Source organism: Microcebus murinus, chromosome 3 (assembly GCF_040939455.1).
Source record: "Microcebus murinus isolate Inina chromosome 3, M.murinus_Inina_mat1.0, whole genome shotgun sequence".
Taxonomy (NCBI): domain Eukaryota; kingdom Metazoa; phylum Chordata; class Mammalia; order Primates; family Cheirogaleidae; genus Microcebus; species Microcebus murinus.
This window is the reverse complement of record NC_134106.1, coordinates 114,291,493-114,305,087: the sequence shown is the minus strand read 5'-3', so window position 1 is coordinate 114,305,087 and position 13,595 is coordinate 114,291,493. Positions and strand designations below refer to the sequence as shown.

At 37.0% G+C, this 13,595-nt stretch overlaps 1 pseudogene across 1 annotated transcript; it reads left to right on the top strand.

Moving 5' to 3' along the window:
- The first annotated feature begins 10,988 nt into the window (after positions 1 to 10,988).
- Positions 10,989 to 12,950, top strand: LOC105865389 (neuronal regeneration-related protein pseudogene; annotated as a pseudogene). Its single transcript, XR_001151501.3, has one exon. The product of XR_001151501.3 is annotated as a neuronal regeneration-related protein pseudogene (transcript).
- Positions 12,951 to 13,595: the final 645 nt, after the last annotated feature.

Sequence of the window (13,595 nt, the reverse complement as noted above, 5' to 3'; positions counted from 1 at the left end):
ATAGTATAAGCATGTATCACCTACTCGAAAAAATCAATTATTTAAAAGTATATACCCACATAAGTTTTGTTTTATTCTCCTAGAACAAGAGGTTATTTTCTTTCTGTGGTCATTTACTAGTTTCACTGGATCTCAAACCACTGAGCTGTAAGTAGCAGTGAATACTTTTCAGGAATGAGGTTTTATTTTTTTTTTATTTTTTATTTTTTTGAGACAGAGTCTCGCTTTTTGTTGCCCAGGCTAGAGTGAGTGCCGTGGTGTCAGCCTAGCTCACAGCAACCTCAGACTCCTGGGCTCGAGTGATCCTTCTGCCTCAGCCTCCCGAGTAGCTGGGACTACAGGCATGCGCCACCATGCCCGGCTAATTTTTTATATATATATCAGTTGGCCAATTAATTTCTTTCTATTTATAGTAGAGACGGGGTCTCGCTCTTGCTCAGGCTGGTTTTGAACTCCTGACCTTGAGCAATCCGCCCGCCTCGGCCTCCCAAGAGCTAGGATTACAGGCGTGAGCCACCGCGCCCGGCCTTTGAGCCACAGCGCCCGGCCTAGGAATGAGGTTTTAGCACTCATACACAAAAGATCAGCTACAGAGCTATTGTAAAAGCTTCCTGAGTTTGGAAGAAGAAATTTTCTCATTAATTCATTGGTATACTTAGCAACTACCTATGACAGACACAGAAACAAAAGTCCCCAGCACTATAATTAAAGCACAGATAAAGTTCTAGGAGCTGGGATAAGAGGTTGTGATAAGACATAGAGAAGAAATGAATTTTAGAGATTAATCTCCAGCGTTATTTTCGTTGTTTTGTTTGTTTGTTTTTTGAGACAGTCTCACTCTGTTGCCTGGGCTAGAGTGCCATGGCATCAGCCTAGCTCACAGCAACCTCAAACTCCTGGGCGCAAGCAATCCTCCTGCCTCAGTCTCCAAAGTAGCTGGGACTACAGGCATGTGCCACCATGCCCGGCTAATTTTTTCTATATATTTTTAGTTGGCCAATTAATTTGTTTCTATTTTTAGTAGAGAAGGGGTCTCACTCAGGCTGGTTTTGAACTTCTAACCTGGAGTGATCCTCCTGCCTGGGCCACCCAGAGTGCTAGGATACTGCTCCAGGCTGTTTTGGGACTTTTTGATAAAGGCCATTCTCACTGGAGATAAGTGATATCTCATTGTGGTTTTGATTTGCATTTCCCTGATGATTAAGAGATGCTGAGCATTTTTTCATATGTTTGTTGGTCATTCTTCTGTCTTCTTTAGAAAATTTTCTGTTTATGTCCTTTGCTCACTTTTTGATAGGGTTGTTTGATTTTTTTCTTGCTGATTTTACTGAGTTCTAAATAGATTCTAGTTAGCCCTCTATCGAATGTGTAGCTTGTAAAAATTTCCTCCCATTCTGTAGGTTGTCTGTTTGCTCTCTTGACAGTTTCTTTGGCTGTGCAGAAGCTTTTTAATTTGATCAGGTCCCATTTATTTATTTTTGTTGTTGCTGTGATTGTCTTTGGGGTCTTTTTCATAAATTCTTTGCCTAGGCCAATATCTAGAAGAGTATTTCCAACATTTTCCTCTAGAATTCTAATAGTTTCAGACCTTAGGCTTAAGTCTGTTACCCAGTGTGAGTTGATTTTTGTGAGAGGTGAAAGGTGTGGATCCTCTTTCAGTCTTCTAAATGTAGCTATCCAGTTTTCTCAGCACCATTTATTGAATAAGGATTCTTTTCCCCAGTGTATGTTTTTGTCTGCTTTGTCAAAGATTAGATGGCTATATGAGTATGGTATTTTACTATAATTCCAAAAAATGTCTGCTTTATCTCTTTTCTGCATAATCATAATGTTGACTACTATCAATTTATGCAAATGACCCCCAGATCTAAGACTCCTCTACACACTTCTCCCCTATGGAATGATTTCTGCCTCTGCTGCCGGCTGGAACATGACCTAGCTGTTACTGCATTATGTGCCACTGACTTTTCAAACTTAACATTTCCCAAACTGATTTCCCCACAAACCTGTTCCTTCTACTCTTTTCTATCCTCTGCTTATTCATTAATAAATGGGAGTACTCTGGATCTTTTTCATTGAGACCTAATAATCCACCTGATTTCAAGATAATGACTCATTTGAATCATGTTATATTTTTTGTATCAGTTTTATTGAAGAATAATTCACCTACCACACAATTCACCTATTTAAAATGTACAATTCTTGGCATTCAGTATATTTGGAGTTGTGCAGCCTTCACCACTATCAATTTTAGAATATTTTCATCACCCCTTCTCTCTAAAAACTTCACTTTTAGCTATTACCCCCGCAATCTCTCCATCTCTCCCAGCCCTAAGCAACCACTAACCTACTGTCTGTTTCTATAGGTTTGTCTATTCCGGACATTTCATATCAATGGACTCATATGTCATGTGGTCTTTTGTGACTGTGTTCTTTCACTGAACATAAATGTTTTTAAGATTTATTCACGTTGTGGCATACCTCAGTACTTCATTCCTTTTTCTGGCCAAATAATAATGCACTGTATGGATATACTACATTTCATTTATATATTCATTAGTTGATGGACATTTGGGTTGTTTCTATGTTTCGGCTATTACGAATACTACTATGAACAGTCACAAATAAGTTTTTGTGTGGACATATGTTTTCATTTCTCTGGGGGCATATAACTAAAAGTGAATGAATTTCTGGATCAAATGTTTACTCTTAGGCCTAAATTTTTGAGGAACCACCAGACTGTTTTCCATAGCAGCTACATGACATTACATTCCCACCAGCAGTGTGTGGAGGTTCTGATTTTTCTACATCCTCATCAACAATTGTTATTTTCCTTTTTTAAAAAAAATACTCTAGCCACTCTAGTGGATACGTAGTGATATTTCATAGTTTTGATTTGCATTTCCCATGTCTGATGATGTTGACTAAGGACTTCTTTTCATGTGCTTATTGGTCATTTGTATATCTTCTTTGTAGAACCATCTATGCATATCCTTTGCCTGATTCTTAATCGGGTTATTTGTCTTTTTATTGTTGAGTTGTAAGGGTTTTTTAAAAAGAATGATTTCTGGATACAAGCCCCTTATCAGTCAAATGATTTCCAAATATTTTCTGTCATTGTGCATCTTTTCATACTCTTGATAGTGTCCTTTGCATCACAAAAGTTTTTACTTTTGATGAATTCTAATTTATCTAATTTTTCTTTTGTTTCTGGTGATTTGGGCATATCTATGAAACCATCACCTACCTAATTCAAGGTCAAAAATATTTACTCCTGTGTTTTCTCCTAAGAGTTTTATGGTTTTTATCACTTGACTTAGGTATTTGAAACATTTTGCTTTAATAATTATGTGTGGTTTGGGGTAGGAGTTCAACTTCATTCAGTTGCAAATGGATACTTAGGTGACCTGGCACCATTTGTTTTAAAAATCTGTCTTTTCTCATTGAATTATCTTAATAGCCTTGTCAAAAATCAATTACCCGGATATATGGGTTTATTTCTGGACTCTTAATTCTATTCCATTGATCTATATGTCTATCTGGTGCCAGTACCACACTATTCTGAATACTGTTGCTCTGTAGGACGTTTTGAAATTGGGAAATGTAAGTCCTCCAACTTTTTTCTTCGTTTTCAAGATTGTTTTACCTATTCTGGGTCCCCCGAGTTAACATAGGAATTTTAAGATCAGCATGTCAATTTCCACAAAGAAACTAGGCAGTATTTTTATAGGGATTGCATTGAAGCTGTGAATTAATTTGGAGTATATTTCCATCTTAACAATATTAAGTCTTCCATTCAGTAACATGGAATTTCTATACTATTATTTAGATTTTCTTTAATTTTTTTCAACAGTGTTTCATAGTTTTCAGAGTTTAAGTTTTACACTTTTGTTAAATTTATTCCCAAGCATTTTATTCTTTTTGATACTGTTATAAATGGAATAATTTCTTGGCTGGGCATGGCGGTTCACGCCTGTAATCCTAGCACTTTGGGAAGCCAAGGTGGGTGGATCGCTCAAGGTCAGGAGTTCAAAACCAGTCTGAGCAAGAGCGAGACCCTGTCTCTACTAAAAATAGAAAGAAATTAATTAGCTAACTAAAAGTATATAGAAAAAATTAGCCAGGCATGGTGGCACATGCCTGTAGTCCCAGCTACTCTGGAGGCTGAGGCAGGAGGATCACTTGAGCCCAGGAGTTTGAGGTTGCTGTGAGCTAGGCTGATACCACGGCACTCTAACCCTGGCAACAAAGTGAGACTCTGTCTCAAAAAAAAAAAAAAAAAAAGAAATAATTTCTTAATTTGATTTTACATAGTACATTGCTAGTGTACAAAAATACAGTTAATTTTTGTATGTTGATCTTGTGTTCTGCAACTTTGCTGAACTCAATCATCACATTATGCTTGTTTACTTATGTTTGAACCAGAAAACAAGGCAGCCAAAATAGCTCAGCTGGGAGTGCATTAGACTGAACCAGAAAACTATACATTCCCCAAAGAGAATAACTGTGACATGTTACCATTTTGGATGTAAAGTGCATAGAAAAATAAATTTCAAATTTATATATCATTTTATTTATGAGTGTGGCTTTTAAATCAAATTTTATTTCTGTAATTTTTTTCAGGGAGAATTGTTGGGTGTTTGATTAATTGAATGTAACAGAGTATATCTCTATTTTTATAATACTAAAAAAAACTTATAAATTTATTTTGTCATAATTTTAAACAGAATCAACAGTTTTGCATTAACAAATTTGCTTATGAAAGAAACAATTTCTCAATGGTTTGGTTTATCAGGAACCTTGTAAATATCTGATAACTTATTTGCTTATGATTCTAGACAGCTATTGCTAAAATTCATATTGCTTCAGTCTAAATGCCAGTCAAATACAAATTTTTATAAGTTTTTTATCTTTTCAAATTAAGCAAGATATTATTTTCAAAGCCTCAGTTTAGATCAAGGCCTCAGTTTAGATCAGTATTGTTTTTAAAAAAATAAAGCTTTATCTACATGGATGGTAATTATTATAAAAGCATTTTTTGCTATGAGCTAACTTTATGAATTTGTACTTTTCTTTGGAATAAAGCACAGGACTCTCTTTGTCTACCAAAGCAGTTATGTCTTTGGAAACTATTAGAATTATTTACACATTCTTTGCAGCATTATATGCACACTCTCACATACAAAGGTCACTCTGCTAGCAGCACTAACCACTGATCATTTGTAAAAGTAGTTGCACATTATACTTTCATATTACTATATATAAGAAACTCTCATTTCTTTTGACTGGTAGCATCTCTTTCTTTTATATGGTAGCATCTCATTTAAAGTCAAGAATAGGAATGAAACTATTTTTCCTCCTCTGTTAACTGAGGTTTGAACTTATTTTGACAAAAGAATAACTGCCTAAGTTTTAGCTTGAAAAATCTCTCTTGCTAAAGTTTGTGGCAATATTTTCATTGTGTAAAAATAGTGACTTAATTGATATTATTATTGTTGTTAATGCTGTCAATAAAACAGTTGTTTCTGCCACTCATTGTTTCATTTCTGCTAATAGTATAACATTTTAAAAGCTAGTATCAAAGATGACTCCAATGTTGTAATCCTCAAGACTTTTAGTTTGGCCAATCATAATCACCCCAAAGCTAGGCTTTTCTAGAATATCATCTGTTGTCCTTTAATTGTATGTTTATAAAACAGTATTTGGCTGGGGACAAATGGCTCTTAACTGAAGCAAGTTTTCCACAATTAAAGGGGTTGAAAACAGAATCACTGGTGGATGTAAATCAGTACGATAAGTTATTTCCCCTTATTTTCCCTAAATTTGTAGGAGATTTTGCAGCAAATTATCTAAATAATTATCTTTTTGAAGGTGTATCCCTTTTAGAAAAGGATCTGCTCTAAGGGTGCTTTCAGTGCTCAGAAACTGCAGCACAACTGCCAGCCTACACCAACAGGGAGCTGGGAAGCTAAGTGGGCAGGAGTAATCCTTCACTGGGTTACTGGCTTTGAGATGTTCAAACGAAATAGTTAGAAAAGAAGTGGCATACCCACCTGGAAATTTTTTCATTCAGATGATGGCTGGGTCTTTATCTCAGTTTATTAGTTGGGTTTATTGTTTGCTTTCAAATGTCTTAGGGATTGTTAATCCTGGGGTTCATTGATAATATTTAGGGTGATCTTAGACAAAAAAATTACATTACATTCTTCTCATCAGCTCATAGGTCATTCTCTAAGATCGACCATATCCTAGGACACAAAGCACATCTCAAACAATTTAAAAAAATAGAAATTATACCATGTATCTTTTCAGACCACAATGGAATAAATGTAGAAATCAATCCTAACAGGAGTTCTCATTTCTACACAAAGTTCTCATTTCTACATTAAACAACCTTCTGAATTATCACTTCATAAATGAGGAAATCAAGATGGAAATCAAAAGATTCTTTGAACTAAATGACAAAGGTGACACAAGTTACCAAAACCTATGGGACATAGCTAAAGCAGTCCTGAGAGGAAAGTTTATTTCCATAAATCCCTATATCCAAGAGTCAAAAAGATCACAAATAGACAACCTAATTAATCATCTCAAAGAGCTGGAAAAAGAAGAACAGACCAACCCCAAACCCAGCATAAGAAGTGAAATCATTAAAATCAAATCAGAACTAAACAAAATAGACAACAGGGAAACTATACAGATGATTAATAACACAAAAAATTGGTTCTTTGAAAAAATAAACAAAATTGACACACCATGGGCTAGACTAACGAAAACCAGAAAAGAAAAATCTCTAATAAGCTCCATCAGGAACAACAAAGGAGAAATCACAACTGATGCCACGGAGATACAAGATATAATTTATGAATACTACAAAAACCTGTATGCACACAAACTGGAAAATGTGGAGTAAATGGACAATTTCTTAGAAACACACAGCCTCCCTAGGCTCAACCAGGAAGAAATAGAAGTCCTGAACAGACCAATATCAAGTACTGAAATTGAAACAGCAATAAAAATCCTTCCTAAAAAGAAAAGTCCTGGACCAGATGGTTTCACACCCAAATTTTACCACACCTACAAAGAAGAACTGGTGCCTATCCTGCAGAAATTATTCCACAACATCGAGAAGGATGGAATCCTCCCCAACATATTTTATGAAGTGAACATAACCTTGATATCAAAACTAGGAAAGGATGCAACAAAAAAAGAAAACTACAGACCAATACCCCTTATAAATATAGATGCAAAAATTCTCAACAAAATCCTAGCCAATCGAATCCAGGTGCTTGTCAAGAAAATAATTCATCACAACCAAGTAGTCTTCATCCCAGGGGTGCAGGGATGGTTCAACATACACAAATCTATAAATGTAATTCACCATATAAACAGAAACAAAAACAAAGACCATATGATCCTCTCAATAGACACAGAAAAAGCATTTGACAAAATTCAACATCCTATTATGATAAGAACGCTCAACAAAATAGGCATAGACAGGGCTTACCTAAAAATGATACAAGCCATATATGACAAAACCACAGCCAATATCATACTGAATGGGGAAAAATTGAAAGCATTCCCACTTAGAACTGGAACAAAACAAGGTTGCCCACTATATCCACTTCTGTTCAATATAGTGCTGGAAGTCCTCGCTACAGCAATCAGACAAGAGAGCGGAATTAAGGGTGTCCAAATGGGAGCAGAAGAGATCAAACTCTCACTCTTTGCTGATGACATGATATTATACCTAGAAAACCCCAAGGATTCAAGCAAGAGACTCCTTGAATTGATAAATGAATTTGGTAAAGTCTCAGGATACAAAATCAAGACACAGAAATCAGAGACATTCATATACGCCAACAACAGGAAAAGTGAGAAGCAAATCAAAGACTCAATTCCCTTCAAAATAGCAACAAAGAAAATAAAATACCTTGGAATATATTTAACTAAGGAGGTAAAAGACCTCTACAGGGAGAACTATGAAACACTGAAGAAGGAAATAGCAGAGTACATAAACAGATGGAAGAATATACCATGCTCATGGGTCAGCAGAATCAACATTGTTAAAATGTTTATACTACCCAAAGTGACCTACAGAGTCAACGCAATCCCTATCAAAATACCATCATCATTTTTCACAGATATAGAAAAAATAATTTTACCTTTCGTATGAAACCAGAGAAGCCCCCATATAGCAAAATCAATCCTAGGCAATGAAAACAAAATAAGAGGTATCAATTTACCAGACTTCAAACTATACTACAAGGCTATAGTCATTAAAACAGTCTGGGATTGTCACAAGAACAGGGACATTGACTAGTGGAACAGAACAGAGAACCCAGATATAAAAACATCCTCATATAGCCAACTGATCCTCGATAAGGCAGACAAAAACATACACTGGGGAAAAGAATCCTTATTCAATAAATGGTGCTGGGAAAACTGGATAGCCACATGTAGAAGACTAAAATAGGACCCACACCTTTCACCTCTCACAAAAATCAACTCAAGCTGTGTAACAGACTTTAACCTTGAATAGGTGTGAAACTATTAGAATTCTAGAGGAAAATGTTGGAAATACCCTTCTAGACATTGGCCTAGGCAAAGAATTTATGAAGAAGACCCCAAAGGCAATCACAAAAGCAACAAAAATAAACAAATGAGACCTGATCAAATTAAAAAGCTTCTCCACAGCCAAAGAAACTGTTAAGAGAGCAAACAGACAACCCACAGAATGGGAGAAAATTTTTGCAAGCTAAACATCCAATTAAGGGATGATAAGTAGAATCTATTTAGAACTCAGCAAAATCAGCCAGAAAAAATCAAACAACCCTATCAAAAAATGGGCAAAAGACATGAATAGAAACTTCTCAAAAGAAGACAAAATAATGGCCAACAAACTTATGAAAAAAATGTTCAACATCTCTAATCATCAGGGAAATGCAAATCAAAACCACGATGAGATATCACTTATCTCCAGTGAGAATGGCCTTTATCAAAAAGTCCCCAAATAACTAATGCTGGCATGGATGTAGAGAGAGAGGAACACTCCTACATTGGTGGTGGGATTGCAACCTAGTTCAACCTCTGTGGAAAGCAATATGGAGATACCTCAAAGCGATACAAGTAGATCTACCATTTGATCCAGCAATTCCACTACTGGGCATCTACCCAAAAGATCAAAAGTCACTTTATGAAAAAGACACCTGCACTCGAATGTTTATAGCAGCACAATTCACAATTGCAAAGCTATGGAAACAACCCAAGTGCCCAGCAATTCATGAGTGGATTAATAAAATGTGGTATATGTATACCATGGAGTACTACTCAGCTTTAAGAAACAATGGTGATATAGCACCTCTTGTACATTCCTAGGTAGAGCTGGAACCCATTCTACTAAGTGAAGTATCTCAAGAATGGAAAAACCAGCACCACATGACCTCACCAGCAAATTGGTATTAACAGATCAACACCTAAGTGTACATATAAGAGTAACACTTATTGGGTGTCAGGAGGGTGGGAGGGGGTAGGAGGGGATGGGCATATACAACCAAACGAGTAAGATGTGCAACGTTTGGGGGATGGACACGCTTGAAGCTCTTACTTGAGGGGGGAGGGTGAGCATGGGCAATATACATAACCTTAACACTTGTACCCCCATAATACGCTAAATTAAAAAAGAAGAAAGAAAGAAAGAAGAAAGAAAGAAAGAAAGAAAGAAAGAAAGAAAGAAAGAAAGAAAGAAAGAGAGAAAGAAAGAAAGAGAGAAAGAAAGAAAGAGAGAAAGAAAGAAAGAAGAAAGAAAAATGCTGTCCAACAGAACTTTCTGCAATGACAAAAATGTTCTATATTTGTGGTAGCCACCAGCCACATGGGAACCAAGGAATTCATTTTTTAAAATCTAATTTTAATTATTTTAAGATTTAAAGCCACCTATGTGACTGAGCCACCATACCATATTGAACAGAACAACTCTAGAATTTAAAAAGATATCAACAAAGAATTAGACAAAATATTATGGCTCTGGTAACACAGAGAGAATGAGTCTCTCAGATTAGATAAAACACTAAAATGGGGAAGTCCATAATAGGAAAAGAATTACACTAAAATTATGCCATTTAATTAAAGACAATTTTAAGAGCAGTTTTATGTTTAGCAAAATTGAGAGGAAGGTACAGAAATATCCCATGTATTCCTGCCCCCTAACATGCATGGCCTCCCCCATTGTCAACATTTCCCACCACAGTGGCACACTTGCTACAATCAGTGAATTTACATGGACACATCATTATCACCCAAAGTCCATAGTTTATATTAGGGTTCACTCATGGTGTGACACATTCTATTGGTTTGAACAAATGTATGACATGTATCCACCATTACAGTTTCACACAGAGTGGTTTCGCTGCCCTAAAAATTCCGTTTTCTTCTTTTATTCATACTTCCATCCTTCTCTCCCTTCTCTGGCAGTCACTGATCTTCATACTGTCTCCATAGTGTTCCAGAATGTTGTGTAGTTGTCATCATTCAGTATGTAGCCTTTTCAGAGTGGCCTCTTCCCTTAGCAAGATGCACTTAAGTTTCCTCTCTGTCTTGTCATGGAACAAGCCTGTATTGAACAAGATATTTTATGTAAGGTATTATGCTGCAATGCTGTAGGAAGGTAAATTATAATTATAACAACCAGGAAAGGTGTTCCAAAATATAATCACATAATTTATTAATGTCACATGCATTTCCTTTGAAATATATTTATATAATTTAAAATAATACTGGTGAAATTTTAGTATTAGTGAAATCTGAGCTTTCTTCTAAAACAGAAATAACTCCAGACAGTGGATTCAGTGGTGACTACATTTTATGGACCACGTTTAATTGAGAATTAACTAATTCAACAATTTCTGGAGCCCTTAGGTGCAGGATATGCTAGGATGAACCATACAGACACAGGGAAGAACAAACCAGGACGAAGAATGGATCTGGGGACATTTGTGTTTCAGGTGTAGAGAGGAGAGAGAGTGAACAGGGAGCGGGGCTTTTGTCTGTTGGTCTCCCTGGACTGAAGAGAGGGAGAGTAGACGCCCAAGACTAAGATTCTCAAAATGGTTTATTACCCAGGAGTCTGTGTCTGGGTCGGTCAAGAACCATTTCCAAACAAGGAAATTGAGGGAAGGCTTCCTCAGGGAAGACTTCCAGTCCCAAAGGAAGTGAACCGCAAGAAGAAGGATGTGACGGCTGCTGCCTCCCTGACCCCACCGGGTGGCAATGAACTCCGCTCCGCGAGCATCAGTTACCTCCACTTTTTTTAATTGTAACACCTCCATTTGTATTACATATGGTGTATGGGTATTGATGAGGTCATGGTATCATATATGGGATTTTTTTCTGTGTAAATCATCAAGTATAAGAAGAAACTATGGGACTCTGAGCCTTGCTTTAGAGAATTTACAGTGGACAAATAGCTATCATCAAACCAGTTTTTAATCATTCTGACTCAAGTGAAAACGCTCAGAATTTCACACTGTGAATCCACGTTTACAACCCTTACAGGTGGGCCTTCAGGCCTGGTTCGCTACGACAATGTCTTCCACAACTCAAACTCCCACCGTGCACGCACAACCGGTCCACTCCTGCCTTTCACTCACACAGCTCCCGACTGCTTCTTGCAGAGGCTGAGAGTCCCCATTTTTTTTTTCATTTAGATGTAACGAGCCTAGTAGTTTATGTTCATCAATTGTCTGTATATCTCTATATTTTATCCATGTACTCTTTTGATGTATAGAAGTAGTTTCAAACTCATTGTTTCCTTGTGGTAAGTGACCGAGATGCTGCCACAGGACCTGAGACACTGATGAATGGTGCTATTTTGGACTTTCAACATGCTCCTTGGCGAGGTAGCTCTGATCGGAGTTATTTTTTATTTCCATGTTCTAAGAAGGTGTTGGTACTCTGTTTCCCTGAATGTTGTTCTCTAGACTGGACTGACTTGTTTTCCTTGTGTCTTCAGTGTGGCTTCTTCCTCAGTGTTGTAGGTTGAGTGAATGCTACCAGAGAGTGTGACAGGCTGTCGTCCCATTGGCTGGCACTCACAGACATGCAGTCACGGGAGCAATCACAAAACTGTAATCGACTTACCAAATCTATTCCTTTACGTAGCCTCGCCTGCCTGACTTAGAGAAAGAAAAGCAATAATTTCACAGGCATTTTGAGGTGTCTCTTTGAGTTCTTTTTGTTTGAAAAGATGTTTTGGGGAAAAGGGCAAAAACTTTTTTTTTTTTAACATGTCCCCTGGGAAAAAAAATCCAAAACAGTGGCATCTGAGTAGGACTATGAAAAGTATACCTTTTCCAAAAATGAAGTTGGAAAAAATGTCTTTACAAAATAATATAATTTAAAAAAAAATAGGCAAGAGTGCTCTTCTTTGGCGGTTTTGATAAGCAAGGTGTAGATTTTACATTTTTGTCCTTGCTCCCAACGAAGTGGATAAACAAAATAAAATACCATCTACTCATGGAATGTTGTTGTGTTAGTCAGTCTGAAAGCCCACCTTAATTTTTATATAACTGTCTTTTAGCTCTTCCTTTGACAGGGCAGGCCTTGTTCTGAACTGTTCCACTTTTGATTGTTTAACACTGACAACGCATGCGCTGCACTTCTTCGTTCTCTTCTCGCTCTCCAATTGGCCTGAGTTTCTTGTGCGTCCCACCCCCCACCCCCTTTGTTAGAATAGGTATATCAGCTGTGTAAATAGAGCAAGAAACAGTATTCTGCATCTGTGGCATTTATGTAGAGTTGCAGTTGTGTACTGCTGAAAACGCAGGCTTTTGTAACAATGTGGTCTTTACTGATGCACTCATGACAAGCACCCAATGTATTTTAGCTATTTTAGTAGTATTTGTTCAATAAATATGCAAGCTGTAAGGTAAAAAAAAAAAAAAAAAAAAGAATGGATCCGGGGGAAGGCCTTGTACTAGGACTGAAGACTGCATGGCTGGAGTAGAAAGAGGGAGGCAGAAGAGAGTTCAAGGGGTAGAGGGGTGAGTGAGGACTAAATCTTGCAGAACTGTTTAGGCCAAAAAAAAAAAAAAGAATATGGGCTCTCTCCTTAGAGCAAGTGAAAGCCATTGCAAAGTTTTAAGTTGGGGTTCGAAGGGGATGATAACAAGATCAGACTTTGTACTTTAAAGATTCTGATGGTTGGAAATAAAACAAACAAATGGAAACCTCTCTAGGAGAAGCATGAAAACCCACCTGGAGAATCAGAGGGTGACTGAGTAATATAATATGCAAGGCCTTCCAAGAGTAAAAGTAGATTTGCATCATGTTCCATGGCACAGCCAGAAGGATATTTTCAAAAGTCAGATCTAGCCTTTCTAGAGAACGCTGACTTGCTTGCTTAAAAAAGAAAAAGAAAGAAGAGAAAAGAATAAAGAAAAAAAAAAGATCTAGCCAGGCAGGGTGGCTCACGCCTGTAATCCTAGCACTCTGGGAGGCCAAGGCAAGAGGATTGCTTGAGGTCAAGAGTTTGAGACCAGCCTGAGCAAAAGTGAGACCATCTCTACTAAAAATATTAGCCAGGCATGTTTGGCAGA